The sequence below is a fragment of the Papaver somniferum genome, chromosome 2, assembly GCF_003573695.1.
Source record: "Papaver somniferum cultivar HN1 chromosome 2, ASM357369v1, whole genome shotgun sequence".
Classification (NCBI taxonomy): domain Eukaryota; kingdom Viridiplantae; phylum Streptophyta; class Magnoliopsida; order Ranunculales; family Papaveraceae; genus Papaver; species Papaver somniferum.
In genome coordinates, this window is record NC_039359.1 from 61,723,780 (window position 1) to 61,746,061 (window position 22,282).

A 22,282-nucleotide genomic window follows, 5' to 3' on the forward strand; every position below is an offset into this window, starting at 1 on the left:
CTACTTATAGTGGATTAGGATAGAATGTGTAATTGAGCAGACTTCATGGCATTCACTAATTGAAGACGAAGATCTACTGAGGAACTTGGAAGAACTTCATCAACAAAAGGTATGTGGAGACTAAAACTTATCTATCACTCAGAAGTCTATTCTATTCTATCTTCTAACGAGACTAAGTCGTATAGATATATAGACTTTTACATTATATAAATTTGCTATTTCGAGTCGAGTTTATCTCGCTTATTTATTTCACGAAATATATCTTGAAAGATTTTTGCTTTAGCTATGTTCATCATATTCTTGATAAGTTTAGTTGGAAACAATTTATTTGCTGGAAACCAAATTACCTTGAACATCTTACATGATTTGTGTGAGACAGTCATTTGATGTTAGCTCGGGAAGTTTCATATTGACCATTCGATCACTCGAAAATTACTTGAAGCTAATGGTATGTGTGAGACTACTATTGTCGTCTTCCAAGGATGTTTTAATGATTGAAATGAGAGTTTAGAACAATTACCCTATTTGGATACAAAATGGTATGCATACTTAGTATGCGAACTGTATTGTGATGATTCAGGTCTGAAACTTTTGTTTGCGTACTAGCATGCGAACGGATTTACCTGAGAATGTCCGGAACTTTTGTTTTCGTACCTAGTATGTGAACGAGTTTAACTGAGTTGGGTCCGGAACAGTTGTTCGCGAACGTCTTGACTAGGCAAAGGTCCGGAGCTGCTGTTCGCGTACCTGGTTGGAGAACACATGGTTAAGTTCTAAAATCGGTTATGAATGATTATCATACTCATGAACTAAAATATTTATTATTTAAGGATTGCAATCTTTGCAAACTGTAGCTTAATGTTCATGAACTGATTCTTGTATAAGTATTTTGTACAATTACGAATCAAACCGATTTCAATTCAATTTGTTCATATATATTTCTATGAGATAGTGAACAATTGAACAACTCCATGAGATTCATTTAATTATCTATCATGATTGATTGATCATCATATTTGATCTAGAAGTGTTAGATGAATATGGTTAAGACAAAAGTGTCAATATGGCTAACTTTGGTTAACTATTATTGAGCCAACTCAATATACACATTTAGGTACGGTAAACCATATCTAAATATAAGTATATTTCATTTGTGTGTAACAAGCTAAGACCATATAACAATGGAGATTGATTGCTTAATTTCTAAGCAGACTTAGCTTGAATCTTAAATCAGAAGTGTATCTGACGGTGAATATTGAGTGCCTTGTTACTAAGCTATCTTAGCTTTGATTGTAAGCAACCCTAATTTGAAACACTATATAAGGGAGAACTCTAGCAACTGGAAAACCTAATTTCAGTACTCTTCTGTGTTCTAGTTGAAAATTAGATTTGATTCTCCTTTAACCTAAGTTTTTCCAAAACCATTATTAGGTTAACGACTTGAAGACTTCATTTTGGATTCGTGAAGCCAGATCCAACTATTTTCTTTGTAGTTGCGTATTCTGATCTTACTTGTTTTATCGTATTCAGTTTTATCTTCTCTAAGATTTACTCGAGATTTATCTCCGATAGGTAAGATATCAAAAGTAATCACAACAGTTCTTCGTCTTAGACTCTTGTGATTCCGCAATAACTTATGCTGTTAATCAGTTGGGTTATTGTGAGGTGACTAATATTTCTAGGCTGCTTTTAGGGAGTATAAGACCGGATTATTAGTATTTCTTGTTCACCTTAACCTTTGTATCAATATACGGAACAAAATCGAATAAAGAATAAACATATCTTTGGGAGACAGATTTGTTTATAAATCTTCGACTTTGGGTCATAGCAACTCTTAGTTGTGGGTAAGATCATCTAAGGGAATCAAGTGCGCAGAATCTGGCGTGGTTCTAGAGGCGTAAGGACCGCGACTGTACCTTAATTGGTGTAAGACTTGGTTAGGTCTCAACCACATTCCAGTTCGAAGTTAACTTGTACTAGGCTAGAATCTGTAGCGGCTTAATACAGTGTGGTGTTCAAATCTGGACTAGGTCCCGGGGTTTTTCTGCATTTGCGGTTTCTTCGTTAGCAAAAATTCTGGTGTCTGTGTTATTTTTTTTCCGCATTATATTTTTATATAATTGAAATATCACAGGTTGTGCATAGTTCTATCAGTTGAAAAATCCGACCACGTTTGTTGGATAGAACTTGATTGACACTTGGGCATTGGTCTTTGGTACCGTCCAAGTTATTTCTCGTATCAATCAGGCTCGCGGATTTCTACCTGTTTGATTTTATGATCGTATTGAGAAAGAGATAAAAACTCTTTAATATAATTCTTGATTGAGTCTCTCTTTTAAGTTGGCGTTCTCAGAATTAAATTAGAGTTAACTCCGTACATATTATCGAACGAATTATTGGGTGTGGTTGTTATACCCACGATTTTTCAGTATGTAATTGTAGTGCCTATTCTGTGAAAGTTGTGAGAAAATAAACCAAGAAAGTTGTTATAGTCATGATAATCTGCTTGTCTTTCATCGATGAATACGTGAGAGTAAAATTGTAAAAAGGTTAAAACGAGATCGAACAAGTTGGCACCAAGAGAACACTAACCATCAAGGACTAATTGTCAGACTGAAAATTGAAAAGAAGGAACAAATGATCAAGTGAATAAGAAGGGAAAAAAGATACCTAAGTGGGAATGGATAACCAAATGGCCAATCTGCAAAATTTGGGCTTTACTATATTTCAAAGTGGACTTCGCTAAAGAGCAGTCGTGTCCTGGTGTATTGTTTACCTCAAGTACGATTTTTAGTGGACCAATATGATATTTTTTTTTTGGGGACCATGATGTACATAGACCATCTTTCCTATACTTATAAGAGGTGTTCTAAAATTAAGAAATGATTAATTTATTCTTTATCCTTGTTTAAATTATAACTAACCTAATAACATCCTCCCTAAACTTGCTAAACTTAATTAAAACCATAATTGATAAACACAAAAACACAATTCCTAGACGAACTTTTAATTCCCTAGGCGGATTTTTTTGATTTCCCAACGAAACTTTTTATTTCCTAGCCGAAGTTTTTAATTTCCCAGCCGAACTTTTTATTTCCTAGCCTAATTTTGGTTACGTGCATATTTTTTCCTCCTAACCGATCTTTTCTCTGAAATCCTATATATTGAGTTCGGTTACTATGCAAATTTTTTCTCCTAACCGGATTTTTCTTTGAAAACCTATTTATTGAGTTCGGTTACGTCGCAATTTTTTTCTTCTAACCGAACTTTTCTTTGAAATCAGAAACTCCGTTAAAACTAAGTTCGGTTACCTGTGTCTTCATAAACATTAGCCGAACTAAATTTGCAGATAAGTTCGGCTACCTGTTCTTCAGATTTTGTATCCGAACGTATTTGACTTAGCCCAAATCAAGCTATCAAATTTCTCACTTTCAGAAACTTTGTCCAATTCAAGCAACAAAAAAACTAAATTTGAAGTATGCCCGATTAGTTTGAAGTTTCACATTCAAAAAATAAAAGAAGAAAAGAATAGAGTTTTTCCAAAAGTCTTGTACTCACCTTCTTCTTCTCTCTCAATAACTTAATTAAATTTTTTTTTTGATTTAATCTTCGCTAATCATTAATTAGCTTAACATAATCACCTAACTAATCATTACACTAACTAAAAAGCACACTAACATCATTACATAAACTTAATTAGGAAATGCTATCTTATTATTAATATAAATACTTGGATAAGGGGTGACTTATATTTACTTCTAAATGTTTCACCAAAAATAAAACCATGATCCCTTCAAAAAAAATCATGGTCCCAAAAAATCGTTCTACCTAAATGCCAAGGCTAAATCCTAATATAACATCATCTACCATTGTGATTCTTTAGCCTCTAGGTCATTTCGTTCGTGGGATTTGGGAGTAGACTTTTTAGAAAAATTATATGGCGCTCGCCACTTGTGGGAAGATGGTGAAGAGTGTCCATAGAAAAAGAATCGATAGGGACTAGCTTAATTGGCTAGGAGCCAGATTCTTATTCTCGAAGTTCACATTTTGTTAAAGAATTTGGGGATCTTATAAAACCTCTTCCCATGTTTCCAAAACAAGAAATAATTGACTCAAAAAATGCAATCCAGACCTTAAATTTTATTAATGGGCGCTATACCCATCATTTACAGTTTACAACTGATAGTGACAATTCGCTAGGAAGTAGCTATTGGACAGTAGTGAGTTGTCGAGCATGATTGTATTTTTTTATTTGCCTTTACCTAGCGCAATTTTGTTCTAACTTGTAAGAAAGATTTGGCTAAGTGACCGAATTTGTGTATTGGTGTTTAATTTTCAATATTTGCAACCTTGGAAATATGACTCATGAACATCTTGTAGTTATCGATTCCAATTACTCCTAATTTACGATAACATGTGCATGAGTTATCACACAAAACAAAGGTTTCATCTCATGTAATTTATATGGATGGTGTATCCATATAAGTATTCATTTTATCTCATTGTTTTCCCGTCAAAAAAAAAACACTTTCATTAACTCATTATATTTTATTTAGTTTATAAATAGGATAGGTATAGCATACTAGGATACATAACCATTTTTGAAGAGTTTTTACGAGCAAAGAGATAAAGAAGTCCATATGGTTTTATCTTACCTAGAGATGAGATGGTGGAGAAAACTGTTAATCATAGCGTAAAGATAAAGAAGTCAAGTCTGTTTAAGCAATGGTTAAAGCACTCAGATGGTTAAAGGAACTGGGATTCAATAAAATAGTATTTGAGTGGGATTAAAAAAAGAAAAAGTAGTGTTTGAGTCAGATATATATTGATGTAATTGTGAAATCTGTCAATGAGTTTGAGTTCATTGGGTCTATTATAATCATATTTTAGACATCAAAAATAAATTGTTAGGAATTTCCATCTGGTTCTGAATGTCAGTGAGAAGATTTGCTAGATAATAATGCAACACATTTGATAGCTAAGAAGTCGAGAGATGCTCGCATGAATTTTACTTATGATGAGAATGTGTCACCTGATATTCCGAGTTGGTTTAGACAAAATAACTCTTATCCAACTGATTAATTTTAAACATCTTGAATCAAAAGACAAAAAAAAAAAAAAAAGAAGATATTTTATCTAGAGAACTAATCATGTACCGATGAGATTAAAAAAACTAAAAACTGATTACCTTATCTCTAAACATTACAAAAGTTTATCTTTTTTTCAATGCATCCGAATAAGTTTGGTGGTTCTTCATTTTCAAATTTTGTAACCTTGAGATATAAGTCATGAGCCTCTTGGTTTATGATAACTTGTGCATGAGCTATCACACAAAACAGAGATTTCCTGTAAATTATACGGATGTTATATTCCCTAAGTATCCATTTTATCTCATCGGTTTCTTTCAAAAGAAATACTTATATATCCACTCATTATTTTCTTAGTTTACCAATTAGGTGTGTTGGCTATTAGATATGTTAGATATTAGCAATGTTTTTATGAGAAAGGAGATAACAGAAGTCTATATGGTCCTATACTAACTAAAGAATGAGATGGTGGGGAAAACTAAAAACATATCGTATATTCTAAAGAAGTTCGTTGTTATTTAAAATCTTTTTATCCCTAAAGAGGTTAGAATGAAAAATGGTTTCAAAGAGGAAATGACAAAATATAGAAACTTGCGGTTATATTTTTGTTCCGATAAATTTTTTTATAATTTAAAACTGAAATAGAAACTTTTCTTTGGCTTAAAAGGTTAAAATTGTATTAAAAAAACAAATGCTTATACAACCATCACACTAAATCCTAGTCTAACTTAATAAAACATCTCACTTGAATCAATTGAATATGACATGCTTACAAGTATAATTGTAATCGTTAATTGTTTCTTTTCTATGATTTGTCGGATTTTATGTTTATTTTAATTACAGTTTCTTATAAACAAATTTATTGCTCTACCAATTGTTTGTGTTTAGATTTGCAAAAATTTGGAGAAAAAAATATGTTAACCTACGTATTTTCATTTTATTTTTCCTTCAAAACAAATATATTCTCACGAATTTCTTTGCTTTGGTCGTACACAGTTGTAGTGCCTATTGCAAGAAGTTTAGAAACAGATAAACCAAGAGAGTTGTTGTTATAGTCATGATAATATTTTTGGGTTTGATTGATAAATATATGTGAGACTGAAATTGTATAAGAGCTAAAACGATATTGAACATGTTGGTGACGAAGAGAACTAGATCCATTAACCATAAAGTACTAATTGAATGCGGACCAAAAATCTGAAGGGAAGAACAAAATGAAGTAATGGACAAAAAGGGAGAAAAAAAGCTTCCTAAGTGGGAAACAAGGAACCAAACAGAAAATCTGCCAACTTTTTATACAAGAATTGGGAACAAATGAGGAGGGTTGGTATCTGGACTTTTGCAGAGCTTTAAAAAATACATAAGTGGATGAAGTTTCCCCCTTAATCCCTTTACTGCCTGCAATCAATTATGACAATGTGAGTGATAATATAAGGTGGCTTTATGGTAACTCTTCTATTGTTTTATGTTGTTACAAATTTCTTGGAAGATGATAGCTTGATCTCATTTCCCCCCAAAAGTCTTTGGAATTCCAAAATACTTTAGAAGGTAATTTTTTTTTTGTCTGGTGCTTATGGTACAATGTTTCACCAACTGTGGATAAGTTGGAGAATTCTATTTATGTGTACGGTTGTTTAGTGTGTAAGTAAGATGCTAAATCTAATAACCACTTAATCTTGCACTGTTAAATATCAGAACAGTGTGGTTATACTTTCTCAAAGATTATAATCTGCAATGGGGCTTTCAGCAATCTTTCAGGCACACTTTGGAGGAGTGGAACAGGAAAAAGTTTCAAATATTTCCAGGAAAAGCAGATTATGGAATCTAATTCTTTTTGCCATTTGGTAGGCAGTTTGGAATGGAAGGAACACTAGAGTGTTCAAGGGAAAATAAAACTGAATGAGATTATTGATAATTTCAAAATTCTCATGTTCAATGGGTCTGTAGGTTCAAATTTATTTGAAGGAATTACTCTGAATACAATTCCGAGTAACTGGAATGCTGTAGCAGGTTTTACATAATTCATCTCTACTATAATTGAGCTGGTATGTTATTTTTTCTTCACAGTGACATCTTCCCCCTTAAAGGCCTTGACAAATATGCTCTCACGTTAAACGGTAAAGAAACCCCCATTTTCTATTGGCTGAAATAGGCCTTTTCTAATATAGAAGCTATGGTGAGGACACCTGGCATAACTGTATTGGTTGTAATAATTATAATTTGGTTACAGTTTGTTTACATCAGCTACTTAATTTGGTTACAATTTGTTTTCATTTGTAACAGTGTCGAAAAAAAAGTAGGTGGATAATACTTATGTCAGAATTTAAACTTAAATAATTTCGTTACACCGCGTTTACACCAATACTTAGTTGTACGTTAGTAACACCGTCTAAAATGGACAACACTTATATCGAAATCCTGGAAAAAGAAGAAGATTGAAATCGTGAAATTCTTTGTTTCAGCTTAATTAAGGAAATCGTGTTAGTTTCAGCTTAATTAAGGAAATCGTGTTAGAATGGAAATCCAAACCAAAAAAATAATTAAAGAAATCGTGTTAGAATGGAAATCCAACCCAAAAAAAATACGTTAAATCCGAAACACATAACTCAACCATTGATTTCGTAATCCTACGGCCAATATCAACCTATCCGTGAGAAACAACTGGAGGCGTTCGATCCGGAGATAAGAGTTTCCTATTATAACTGTGTTTCTTAATTACGAAACACATAATTCCGATAAAGCTAAAATTCCTTCCTCCCAACTGGTATTCTTTTCTCACCCAAAACGCGTGGTGTTTTCTTTGTTTTTATTTCTGGTTCTTCCTTGCTTCTCTGTTGTAATTCCTGATGACAATTCTGTTGATTTTTTCAGGGTTTTTACTTTTTTTCTTTAGGAGGCCGACCAGAATCAAAAAGATGATGATGAAAAGGAATAGAATAAGAAGGTAACGCATAAAAACCCTGGACTAAATTTTTTGTTTTCTTTTATTCTTCTGATTAACTGTTCCGGGAATGCATCTCCGTATCAGTGTATTGTTTTTATTTCCTGCAACTGTGGTAGGCAATGGCTAATTCATCAACGATTTCCTAGCATTCGGTTCGCATAAGAAACTCCTTTTCTTTTTCTTTTACTAATTTTGGTGTTCAATTTATTTATTACTCATCAACGAATCGTAACATTGATTATTGCAGTAATTGTTTTAACTGATTTCAGAAACATGTTTGAGCAAGTAATGTTATGAGATTACAATATATTTATTAGGGTTTCTAAAATTCCTAATTGGGTTTATCTGTTGAAGTTTCGTGACAAAAATAGAATTAGTTACTGTTGAAGTTACATTTGAATTTGCCATATGGTATTGTCAAAGTCTTCTTAATGACTCAATAAGTTTATTTAACTTTTAATCCTCTGCATATGAGTTTATTTGGTTAAACTGTACATAGTTCTGTGTCAAAGATATATCCAATAGATGCATCTCATTTTGGAAATAAATTGAGTAGTTTCAGTATTTAAGCCTATTTAAGGTTTGTTTGGGTTGCTCTGTTGGGAATACCCGTACCATGCAGGAGAAGGCAGTGGCGACAATTGAAGTTGGGTTTTTACCCATTGTGAAATCGCAAAGCTGACTTTTGGATCATGCTCGAATCCTAAAATCTCAAGCCACAGCTGACACCTAGCTTTTAACGGTTACCACACCTAGCTTTTAACGGTTACCACTATCCGCCCCCATCTTGATGCTCTGGTTGAACAAGACACCACTCCGGTACTGGATAACGTGTCCTTAAGTCATGAAAAGCCCACGCAGAAGGCCTGCATCAGTGAAGAGTTACCTAACTGCCGAAAATCATAGGTTTGGTGCGGAAGCATATTGGAGTGAGTAGATTGTTACAGATAAACCTTACATCACTAATGGCTATCCAACCATGTATGCAGGTATTCAACTGAGTTATTATCAAAGCCATTGCAATTCAAATGTTGACTACCAATAGGTGGTATTATTTAGGATGCAAGAAGTGCCCTACAGAAACCAGAGTAGTCCAAATCCTATATTTTTGACAGTAGAAGCTACATCAGTTTGAGGCCTTTATGGTGGTGACATGAGAGGTCAGGTGCTATTCACTATTGTAAGTGATGCAATTTTTTTTTCCTTATCCATTTTTTTGTAGTTAGTACATTGTGTGTCTCTTCCTGCAGAGACCATTTTTCTTAGAATCCTTGGAAATTCATGTTGATGAAATCGGACCATCTTTCTTTTGCGATAATCTCCGAGTTGTCTTTTTAATGTTAATCTAGCATTTTTATGTACATGGCAGATTCAAGAATCCTGGGACATTAAGTGTAAACAAATAATTAGTTTAACCTCCTCATGTTTCTGTAATCTATTGTGAAGCAACGGTTGTTGGGTTGGCTGATGGTAACGATGAGTACTACATGGCTTGCAAAACTTACATTAGGCGGGTAGAGTATGTATATGACCAGGGTTCCTGCAGCAAGTGTGTAAATGAGTACCGAGGAGATGTGCATACTTTTACTGTTAATCTAGCGTTCTTATTTGATGTGTTAAGTAATTGTCAATCGGTCACACTACTTCACCTGAAATAAAGGATGAGATTGAGATCTCATGTGAACACATTTTATGATGATTAGTTCAGAGAAGATAAAACTTTTTTAGTAGCATCACATAATAAACAAGGTTGAGGATCCTTTACCAAGGTTCCATATGAGTTCGGTTTTTGTTTCAGATAAATCTTCCCCTTTCCCTTTTATATATATGCAAGTACCTTCTCCGTTTTGACTGCCCTAGACAGTGAAGTGTAATGTATTGTGCGCGCCACTGCTTCTGAGATGGTGATGCTGGGACAGAGGTACACATTACGGTTTGCATTATTTTCAAAACCCGTCATATACATTTACAAAGCGGGAAGACGTCGGCGGTGGCTATATATTGTCATCTCTTGATTGAAATGCCATCTCTTTGATAAAATATAGTTACTGGGCAACTTGATATTTTTCATTTGTTGATCGGCTCAAAGCCAGCATATAGCTCCAACAACTAAATTAATTGAAAGTAACCAATTATACTATACTTTGGCCTCTCCAACTCCGCTTTGTTTGTTTTAGAGCGTATGGAAACACTGTTGTAGTATAATTTTGTCATTATATATATATATATATATATATATATTTGAATTTTACTTCTTAATGTAAGAATCTTCTTTGATTTTTAGTTTATGTTTGGGTGCAGCTGATTGTGTTTGGTGAACTCCCAATGGAAATCAATTCATAAATTTACTCAATTGTGCACAGAATCTATGAATTTTGAGTTGATTTACAATTATCGTTGAATTCTTCCAAATCATTCATTATCAGTTAGTTAGCCCTGTCATACATGCTAATTATGTTAAAAAAAAGAAATGGCTTAATTCATTGCGACGGGGCGGTGCTTCGAATAAAAAATTCATAACATGCCAATTCTGTCGAAGCCACGCGACACCAAATCAAGACGAAGTCGTGCCACACCAAATTAAATCGGGACGAGGCAAAGCAGAAACCGAGCTTTACCAAATCAAAAATATGTGGTAATAGAAAAAGATGCCCGAAGCCGAGCCACACCAAATTAAATCGGGACGGGACGAGGTGAGGCAAAATCGTGGCCGAACTTTACCAAATCAAAAATATGATTAAAAGAAAACGATGCGTGGTGCGTAGCACGGACACAAAATCAAATTAAATATAAATAGGCGTAATATCAAAACCAAAATTGTAATCGAGTACAGAAAATGAAAAATAAATAAAAAATAATAACCCTGTTACACCAAATAAAAAAGTACATCATCACTGGAGGGGCAAACCCCGCAAAAACGTACAGTCCGATCCCCGGTACGAAGGACGGGCACAAAATCTAGTGATTTGCTTAATAGTGCAACTGTTTTTCTAATTCATTGTCCTTTTTCCGTCAAAATAATAATAAAAAAGACGGCCAACTTTGGGCTTCACTATCTGGTGTCCATTCAAAGAAAACCTGTTTTGAGGCGTACAAATGTGTTTTGAGGCATACGTTCGGCTGAAAATTATCAGCCGAACCTAAGCAAAAACATAGGTTTGGCTGAAAGTTGAGTATGCCTCAAAAAAACTCGGTCTGCCTCAAAATAGGTTTCATTCAAAGTGAGTTAGGCCCAAAAGCATTCATGTCTCAGTGCGTTAGTTGTATAAACGCCAAACCTAAAGCCCAATACAACTCGTACCTTGTTTATTTGAATCTAAAATATTTGATGTTTAACTCGGCTCATCTGAAAATATTCGAGTTAAGGTACCGTTGGGCACATATCTTAATTGAGTCAAAAGTTTCACGTCACCTTGATTGATATCTGCAATTTTTAGTTTAGGTATAATAAATCAGATTTAGATGTAGTCGAATTCAAACAAACAAGTTAGAAAAATGAAAAGAATAACATTATTTTTACGACATCTAACATTTTAATGCTCGGGTCATGATATGACACTGTTGGTTGATGGCTAGGAATGTAGACAGAAATAGACTCAAATAATATACTACCATCTTAAGGGCGAAAGTATGGCTGCATTTTGCCTTGCTGAAATGTCCGAGAGAGAAAATATACGTGAAATTAAGTTTAAGCCCGGTGCAAAATGTATTCAAGCCCAATTAGCTTGCAAATCCTTCCCTCCTTTTCTAGTTCCCCACTACCATCTCAGACTTTTTAGTTTACAGATAGACTTTTTAGTGAAGCCAAATTGTTTACCTTAGATAGTGATGACAAATCGTTACGAAGTAGCCAGTAGCTGAGTTTTCGTGCAGAGCGTGTCCATTGGGAACGATTTGCCCCGGGAGCACGTGCTCCTCTTGTCACCTCTGACATGAGTTGCTAGTTCTTCCTGAGACGGTCGTTCCTAAATGGACAATACGTATTGGCGTATGAGTGGTGTTTGGTCTTCGGTGCTGGTTGGTCCCCGTTTCACGCGGTGACAACTAGCCCGACTACCTCTTCAGCTTTCTCCACGATTATCCGAGAGAAAGAATAGTTTGGTTCTCTGTGCTTGGCTGTCGAAAAGTTATGGACTATTGTCCCTTACAACAGTTAACATGTGAAACCATCCTAGCATATGTGAAAGGAGGGATTCTCTCCTGTGGCTATGCAAGGCAGCAGGATTGTGAAAGGGGGGACTCCTCCCTGTAGCCCTGCTTGCTTTGGGCACGGATAAAGTGGGCATGCTATTTTAACGGTCGCGAATGCGTAAACCCTATTAAAATGGTGTGATCACTCCATGTTTCACCCGCGGCACGAAAGGTGTCAAGAACTTACTAATGTCTCCGACGGGTTGCCCAGGCAGGTGAACCGGTGAAGAAACTTAACCATATGTTGGAGATAAGATCTTTACGAGAAATTATCTCTGCCCAACCTGGTACTTGCTACTGGAAAATGGGCTTTGGATATTTGATATTGTAGCCAGTAATTGAGTTGCTCACGGCTGTGTTTTAAGACAGTTTTAGCGCAATACAACGTGTTCGGGCTGGTTAGGCTATGTGACCGAATTTGTGCAAGTAGTGTTTAATTTTGAATTTCCTAACCTCGAAATATGCCTCATTAGCTTCTTGTGTTTGTTAACTCCAACAACTCTCAGTTATTACTTGTGCATGAGCAATCGGCCAATCGCACAAAACAAAAGTTTCATGTAATTTGTAAGGCAGATGTTAGGTGTATTCACTAAGTATGAGCATTCATCTTATTTCATTGTTTTCCCTTCAAAAGGAACATTTTTATTAACTCGTTATTGTTTCTAGTTTAGAAGTGAGATATGTTTGGTATTGGATGCAATAACCATTTTTCAAGAGTTTTTATGAGAAAAGAAATAACAGAAGTCCATACGTACCGTTCTATACTGACTAAAGAATATGAGATGGTGGAGAAAACTGATAAACTAATCACATGAGATCAAAAAAATGTTTTGTTGCCCAAGATTTTTTATTTTTAAATAGGGTATAAGGTAATCTGTACTTTCTACGATGAAAATGTCAGTACGTTTATACTTTTGTAACACCAGAGAATTGGAGACCATTACACAAAATGAAAAGAATAATTAGTACTGGCATACAATATGAGGTAGCGGGCTGGTGCATCTTGGATGTTTATTTCAAAATATACCTACTCGGGCACATGCTAAAATTAACCAAGACTTGTGATGACAATTCGAAGAATGAAAAAATGGAATTGTAACTTTTAAATAATCTCAATTCTGAAACTTCTAAACCAAATTATGACGTTACTGACATTAAATACTACTACCTTCAGTGCTCATTTCTGAATATACGGGAAGATGCCAACATGAAAGGAATCCTCAACTAGAAAGCAACCAATCCTTCAAGTTTTAGAGCATTTTCTTCGCATTTATATCCAACATGAAACTTACTGCTGGAATTACTTTTTTTTTGATCGCTCAAAGACATAATTCATTAAACAGAAAAGGTGTTTAAGAGGGGTACCTCAACCTAGTGAATATAACCCGAAACAAAAAAAAATATATCACATAAGATGAGTTTGGAAATCCAAGAAAACAAACAACGAGCTTAAGAAGTCCGAAATAAAGAGTCTCATAAAGCTACTACCATATTAACTGTTAAACCTAACATTTTTGTGTTTGACTCAGCCTAAAATAACGCATGTAGTTTAACGTTTCTAACGAGGCTAACCAAAAAAAAATTCTTGTAAAGACTCTTGGATTTCGCTCTCTCCGTATGCATCACCGCATTTCTAACTGTATGTTACTCCATATTCGATTAAGCGTTTCGTCTTCCAATTAAACTTCCAAGACTTTACATTTGTGGTGACATTTGAGTTATAAGTCCAACGAAAATGGCATCCTTCAACAAAGTAATCCCAAATTCTCCGGGTCCTCCAACATTCACAGAAAAAATGCGATTTAGTTTCATCATTTTCGTCACAAAAACAACATAGATTAGAAACATTCATACCCTTTCTTAAGAGATTATCCTCCATCATTATCCTATTATGATAAAGAAGCCACATAAAATTTGGCTCATCTTGATCTTCTTCATTCCTAATACGATCCTTAGTCATATATTGACCGTGCTCATTTCCTATCCAAATTCGGCTATCCAAAACACTTTCTTAAATAAATATGAAAGAAAGAAGATTTGATATGCTTAAGACTTCACTTGAAATAATTTGAGAGTATCCTTGTCCAGACATAAGTGCCCACCTTATACCATCTTCGTCGACTTTATACATACTATCCACCACAAACTCCTTGGTCCTTGAAGCTTCGTATGCCAAAGGAAACATATCACATAATCATACTTCACCAAGCCAAGCATTATCCCAAAATCTAGTTTCCTTGCCCGCACCAATCTTGAATCTAATATTTTTTTTGAAATCTTCCAGCTTTTTATAGAAATTAAACCACAAGCTACCACCTTTTGGTCCTTTGAGTTTGTGAGTTTCACAACCGGTAAAGGTTTCTCCAAATTTCTCAACAAAAATATTCCTCCATAATGCATATTTCTCCAAACCAAAACGCCACCACCATTTCTTTAGCAATGCCGAGTTCACTTGCTTAGCTCTTCCAATACCAAGACCACTTTTTTGCTTTGGTTTTCTAGCAATTTTCCAACGAATATTATGAATTCTTTTTCTAGGAGCATCATCCCATAAGAAATTTCTCACCACTTTATCAATTTTCTTAGTAAAGGAACATGGAGCAAGAAAAATGGAGAGATAATAAATGGAAATACTAGCCTAAACACTTTTGATCAGAGTTAGCTTACCTCCTCTTGTTGTTGTCTTCCCATTCCAAGAAGCAAGTCTTTTCACACAAGTTTCAAGCATCTTTTCCCATTTTTGTATTCCTTCCACTTTGTCTTCCAAAGAAAGACCAAGATACATTCTAGGAAAACTAGAAGACTTGCATCCTGACATGTTAGCAAATTTTCAATTCCCTCTTCGAACCCGACCCTAAATAAGCTACTTTTAGAGAAATTTATCTCCAGTCCCGAAGTTAGGTCGAAACAAAGAAGTAGGTAACGAACGACATCAACTTGTTCTTTTTTAGCATCAACAAAAACAATAGTATCATCGGGAAATTACAAGTGATTTATTTTTGTTCCCCCCTCCTTCACCGAGAATCCCGGAAATTTGATCAACTTCTTGTGCTTTTCTCAACATACAACTTAGACCTTCACCAACGATAACAAAAAAAAAAAAAAAGTGGATCTCCTTGACGTAATCCCTTCCCACTACAAAAGTAACCATAAGACGATCCATTAACAAGAAACGAGAACTTTGAGTATGTTAAACAGTTCCTAATCCAAGCTCTCCAAGTACCACCAAACATTGGTATGTTGAGATGAGAGTAGGAACATATACCTTCAAACATTCCGCTAATACCTTTGAGATGATTTTGTACAAAATTACAATAAGGCTAATAGGCCGAAAATATTTTACTTCCTCTATACCTACTTTCTTAGGGATAAGCGCAATAAAGTTGTTTTTCAATGACGAATGAAGACATTGTGGTCATGAAATTCTTCGAAAACCTTCATCAAATCATATTTTAGAAAATCCCAACAAATTAAACAATAAAGAACTTCATGGGATATCCGTACGGACCCGGAGCATGATCAACTCCCAAATCTTTAATTGCATTCTTGACCTCATCTTCACTAAAAGGCCTCTCCAACCACACACTTGCATTCACATCGATACGTCTTAAGCACATATTCTTGATTTTTGGACGGTTGTTAGAGACTTCTTTAAAAGATAACTCAAATTGATTTCGAATACCCTTCTTGATTTCTTCTTTGTTTCCGGTCAATCGACCATTAATACCAAGGTTGTTGATGTTGTTAAAGGCTCTATGTCCCTTTAGAACTCGACGAAAATGTTTGGTGTTGCGGTCGACATCTCTAAAATATCTAACTCTTTACTTTTGTCTCAACATTATGAATTGACGACGATGAGCCACCTCAAACTCCACGTTAGCCATCACAAGCATGTCCTCTTCAACTTCGGTAACACCCCTACCATCATCTAGATCGTCCAACTCTTTCACCTTGGTAAGTTCCATGTCGATAGCCCTATCAATGCTCCCAAGATATCTTTATTCCACACCTTCAATTTCTCCTTCAAAGCATTTAATTTCCTTGTAAAATGATCTTCCCAATTAATACGAAGTGAAAAGAGCGATGAATCTTGCTCTTCTTATTAGGCGGCCTACTCCAAGTAAACTTCGCACCGGAAAGAGGCAATTCCACAAGATCGAGTTCATTACATAGGTCATTGAATAATTTCGTTGAATTTGATGCTCTACGACAACCTCTTCTCTCCACCATATATCTTATCTCGTTGAAGTCTCCACCGAAACACAAAGGAATTCCATTCCAATATCCATGCAAAGTATCTAGCTCCGTACGCAATATTTTTTTTCTCATTCACATGACAAGGACCATAAACACCAATTAAAACCCAACGCAAATTTTCCTCCAAGCTACGAAAAGATATACTTATAGCAAAAATACCTTCAAGAAAATCAGCAACTTCAATCACATCGGAATTCCATATCAAAAAAATTCTGCATGATCTCCCGTATGAGTTTAAAGCAATCCACTTACATGGAGTTGTGCCCCATCATTGATGCACAATAGCATCCGTACAAGCCTTGAGCTTCGTTTCTTGGATCATAAGAATAGTAGGCTTCGTTTATCCGAGTCTCCAAGACCGTTCACTCTCCAAGATACTATATTAAACATTTAGAACTATGACAACCCAATGAGAACAAAGACCAAAACAAAGACCTATTAAATTCCAACTCTATCTCCCAGGACAATCTCGTCTCTAAAGGCATTTGCATAGGCAGGGACTAAATACAACCCTCACTAAGTTATACAGAAAACTACTGTCTAGCTAAGATCAATTTCAAAACCTAAAAACACAGATAATTAATACCAAAATCAAAGTTGATTTATTCAGAGAAGATGTATATACAAACCGATGAGTAGCTAAGAAAATAAGTTGATGATCAATACGTGTTCTCTACAATAATATAAGTAATATAAGGCATCCTTATGTAGGCATATGAAACTCAGCTAATCATACTGTCATAAAATTCCTATAAACATACAGGGACTAGGAAAAAGACATGTCTTCTAATATTTTCACAACATACAAAAAAAAATAAAAAAAATAAAAAAAAAAATCTGTAGATTTTGGCCGTCCCACTAAATTTCTATAGATAAAATAATCTGTCCGGCCGAAATTAAGGAGGGTTTAAGCATAGGTTAGCCGTTTAATAGGTTTGTGCACAATTACCAAGGGGGTCCGCTCCCCGCCGTTGAGGCTACCAGAGGGCCACCTTTTTAATACAGTTTGTTGTTATGGTTGGCTGATTTGCTTTGATTGCGTAAGTAAAGCAGTGATTTGAGTTCCTGTGAGCGTTTCTTTCTCCAGTAGAGCATTAGCTAGTGTATGGAGTTCTTTGTTGTGGGTAGTTAGAATTGTCTTCGCATTAGTGTAAGCTCTGTCCAATAGTCCCTTCACCTCTTCTTCGATAAGAAGTCTAGTTTCAGTGCTTATGCTCTTCCCATTATCATCGTAATTGTGAGCTACGAGCCCAACTGCTTTGCTCATTCCATATGTTGTGACCATTGCTCTTGCTAAAGACGTTGCTTGTTGGAGATCTGAAGATGCACCAGAAGTAGCTTCGCTTTCTCCAAATATAAGTTCCTCCGCTACTCGCCGACCCATACAAACATCTAACCTTGCAAGCTTTTGTTTGCGAGAAACACTAGTCTCATCTTTGTCGGGCAGTTGAGCTACCATTCCAAGAGCCATTCCTCGTGGAACAATTGTTGCTTTGTGAACTGGATAAGCTCCATTGGTATGGATGGCTACTAAAGCATGGCCACCTTCATGGAAAGCTGTCAGATTTCGTGATTCGTCAGAAATCACAGCGGATTTGTGCTCACTTCCCATTATAATCTTATCCTTCACATATTCTAAGGCGGTCATGCTCACTGCTTTCGCATCATCCGTTGCTGCTTTGAGAGCAGCAACGTTCACCAAATTTGCAAGATCTGCGCCTGAGGACCCTGGTGTCCCTCTTGCAATGATACTTAGATCAACATCTTCTCCTTTGGGTACCTTTGACATATGAGATTCTGATAAGAAATGATTTGTTTCTTATTCAACGGCCAGCAGCTCAAGCTCAAAAGGTCATGATTCAAAGAAATCAATAGACCAAAGGATAGTAATTTGCTTAATAATTTTCTTGTTATTATTAATCAACTGATAAGGTCTATTTCTTGTTATTATTAATCAACTGATAAGGCCTATTTAATCAACCAAAGGGTAGTAATTTGCTCAAAAGGTCATGATTCAAAAAAATCAATAAACCAATACCGTTAGCATGTTCCATAAAACATGGTCTTATCAGATTCCAGTATCTGTCTCCGTCCTTCAACATCTGGATTGGGAACAACAACATTCCGATCAAAACGTCCAGGTCTTATGAGTGCTTTATCCAAAAACTCAGGGAAGTTGATCGCAGCAATAACAATAATTTCATCATCATTCTGTTGAAAGCCATCAAGCTCGACAAGAAACTGATACAAGGTCTCCGAGTGTGCTGGATCTTTGGAGTCACGCTGCCGTCCAAATGCATACATGGAGACCACTTCTTAGCTGCAGCAAATAGATCCCTCACTCTCCTTGGTCCTAGACCAATCCACTTTTCATCAAATTCACTTCCGCTTTTGAAGAAGAATGGTACTCCAGCTTCTCCCGCAACGGCTCTTGCTAGCATGGTTTTACCTGTCCCCGGTGGACCGACAAGCAAAACTCCCTTAGGGAGCTTACCTCCTAGACTTGTGAGCCGCTGAAATAGTTAAAAGGCATTAATTGTTAAGAAAACTTAAAGCTTATATGGACAATGTTAAGAGATTTTTTTAATTTTTTTTTAAAGAGAATTCACTCAAGTTATAGTACTGCAATTACGTACCTCGGGATCGCGGAGATGGACAATTTCTTCCAGCTCAGCTTTAGCCTCATCAACACCCTTGACATGACTAAATTTTGTAGTCGACTCCGTGCTCGGTTGGACTTGGACCTCTTCACTTGACCTGATTGACAAACAAATCAAAGGAAGCTTTGGATTTTTCTGAATATTTTAACTAATTAACATTATAGCATTATCAAACACCAAAAGTAATTACCTTCAAACAAGGAGGAATTGGATCAGTGCAACGAAGAAATTTAGAACAATGGTCATCGACTTCATCGATGTCCCAATGTGCTTGGGCACCTTCATCAACATGGGCGTCATCATCTTAATATGCGTGTTAACCCCCTTCATCGCTCTCCCAATGTGCTTGGCCACCTTTATCAGACGTATTAAAACATGTTCTCGACAAGTATGTGGAATTAAGAAGGCCATCAAAACAATGGTCAGCAGTAGAGGTGTAAATTTGGTTGTGCCAGCACAACCCAGCCTAGCACGTGATTAGCCCAGCACGGCACAACACGTTAGTTTAGTGCGCTGTGTTGGGTTAACCTAATCAGCATAATAGCACATCCCAACACACGGCACGGATAAGCACGTGGTCCAGCCCAACACAGCACGTTAAGAAAGCACGTCATATCATTCACAGATACATAATATAACAAGGTATAATACATTATATTTTGTGTATATTTCACAAAAGAGTCACCATTCTAGCTAGTTTTTGACGTTTTATGCTAGCTTATTTTTATAACAACACATATAATACCTAAATATTTGGAAAATATATCTCAATATCGTTGTTATAATGTCGTTACCTATATATACTTGACTAGAACATTAATTCACATGACAATGATCCAATTTTATATTTGGTTCGATATTTCTTTTTATTGAATAAACTTGTTAATTTTACTTGAAATAAATTCTGAAATAATTTCAAATTATATGTAAATATCGTGATAATGTCCGACTTAATGTATACCATTAGGTGATCTCAAATTGTTTATAACACGTGTGTCAGCACGACACAGCACGGCACAGCACGTTACGTGTTGTGCCCGTGGGCTGTGTTGTGCCTAGCTTTTGACTAGTAAAGCACAACACGACACAACGCGTTTAAATCGTTGGCACAGCCCAGCACGACACATGGCACGTGAAGCACGCGACTTCGTGTGCCGGGCTGTGCTGGGCCGGCACGTTTTACACATCTAGTCAGCAGACTCAGCACCACCATCAGCATGACCATCATCATCATAATATGCGTGTTAAACCTAAAAACACCAAGATAACACACAAATTCACAGTTGAGAAAACTTGATTTATAATTCAGAAAGGACGTGTAAGCTAAGCAAGACTTCAAAATACTATTACGAGTCCTTATATATCTATATTATAAGGGACAATGGTGTTTTTCTGTATCGACCGCTATCTATAGTTTGGATACATAAAGAACAGTCCAGATGATATGTGTTTTCTCTTTGGACGAGATCTATATTTTGAACTCATAAAGGACGGTCTAGATGGGGGCTACAATTTGATGCAAGTTTAACCTTTGAAAAATAACTGATTTCTACTCTGTCGCTCTGATAAATAAGTGTCGGCCAACATTACCTCGATTAAAGATGGAAAAAAACGCATACAAAGAAATAAAAGTCACAGCCGTTTCATTTTCTTGGTATTCAATGGACTTGAAGATCATTTATAACCAATTTCACAATCCTTTCATCTTCGGTTATACCCAGACGCATTAATCTTTCTCCCAATTTGGATTTTGATTTTTTGTTGAATTCAAAAGGTAAGCCTTAGATATGTATATGAATCGCAATTTTTCTTTTTCTTTTTATAGCCGCTGATTTTCATTTCATTGTTTTTATTTGGTTTCCCTTTGATTATGATTTCATGATTGTTGTATAGTTGAGTATGTTTGCTATTTCTTTGGTTTCCCTTTACTTTCCTAACTTTGTGATTGGTAGTGCTAATTTATGGGGTTTCCATCAACACTGGCAGTAAAATCATCAGTTACTGTTCAAAGTCTTCAATGTTGGAAAAAGAGAAAGAAAGAGATTATCGCTCAACTAAATGGTTGCCGACAAATTCTTCAATTGTTATATTAGTCAATTCATTCTTCTTTTTTATGAGTTTACCTTCTCACCCAGGTTAGATTTTGTGGCAATCTAATTCAATTTCAATTGCAGTAGTTTGTAACTTTTGATCACTGATTTTTGTATTTTTCATGTTAAGTTTAAATGCTCATTTTAATTTGCTGATTTTAGGGGATTGATTAAAACATCGGTAGAAATGGTCAGATTTGGGTGAAGCTGATCAATTGAGTTAGCTGGGAAAACTTATTGTCTCTATGAAGTATAGCTCCCAAAGTTTCAGTCTCGGTTGGTTTTGTTTATGATTTTGTGCTGAATATATGTATGGCACCGATTTGGATTTTTTTCAAATGAAGAATGGTGTTCTTTTATAGAGAAGACGATCTTTTGTAGTTTCTCAAAGTCGTCATCGTCCTTCTTTAACTTTCCCTTTTATTTTAAGTATTAGTATATAATAAAGTTATCGTACTTTATTGGGGGAAATTATGGCTGGGATATGTAGTCACAAATGAAGGGCGTAAACGCTTCTGAGTATCAATAGCCCAGATTTTTCAACCTTCGGGATTTTGCGTCCCTTATGAATATGCATGAGCGATCTTTAAATGAGATTAAAAAAAAAAAAAAAAAGAGGAGGAGGAAATTGAGCTATGCTACTGTATTGGGGTTGAATATCATCTCCGTTTAAAATCACCACTATATGAGCAGCCTACTCCATAAGAATTATCCATATTTCCCTAAGCACCCAGTTGGAAGTTTTACCGCCTCTAAGACCATATAGGTTTGCATGTTTCGTCGCAGCTTAATTTCGAGGTTTGTTGGAATCAGTGAATACTGATTTTCACTGTACTGTGTTTTGTCCATCTAACCCCATTAACCCATCTTTAAAATTATTCATCGCAGTTGAAAAAGAAATTGGATCATCAAATTTTTTTGTGTGTGCAGAAGCCTCACATCCCAGTAATAGGTAATGCTCATAACCCAGTTCAAATTTTGTACCCCGAGTTTTAATACCACATAAATTCAGTCTATCTTGGGTTTAAATTTATGATTCGAAGTTTGTGTACA

At 35.6% G+C, this 22,282-nt stretch overlaps 1 long non-coding RNA gene and 1 pseudogene across 2 annotated transcripts; one reads left to right on the top strand and one right to left on the bottom strand.

Moving 5' to 3' along the window:
* Positions 1 to 7,826: 7,826 nt before the first annotated feature.
* Positions 7,827 to 10,128, top strand: LOC113347818. Of its 2 annotated transcripts, none has more exons than XR_003359276.1 (4): positions 7,827 to 7,851; positions 7,959 to 8,031; positions 8,654 to 9,211; positions 9,401 to 10,128. It is a non-coding gene; the product is annotated as an uncharacterized LOC113347818 (long non-coding RNA). The 2 variants fall into 2 exon arrangements; XR_003359277.1 differs by having other exon boundaries at positions 8,654 to 8,937; positions 9,021 to 10,128.
* A 7,363-nt stretch (positions 10,129 to 17,491) lies between these two features.
* On the bottom strand, positions 17,492 to 19,753 carry LOC113351184 (annotated as a pseudogene).
* Positions 19,754 to 22,282: the final 2,529 nt, after the last annotated feature.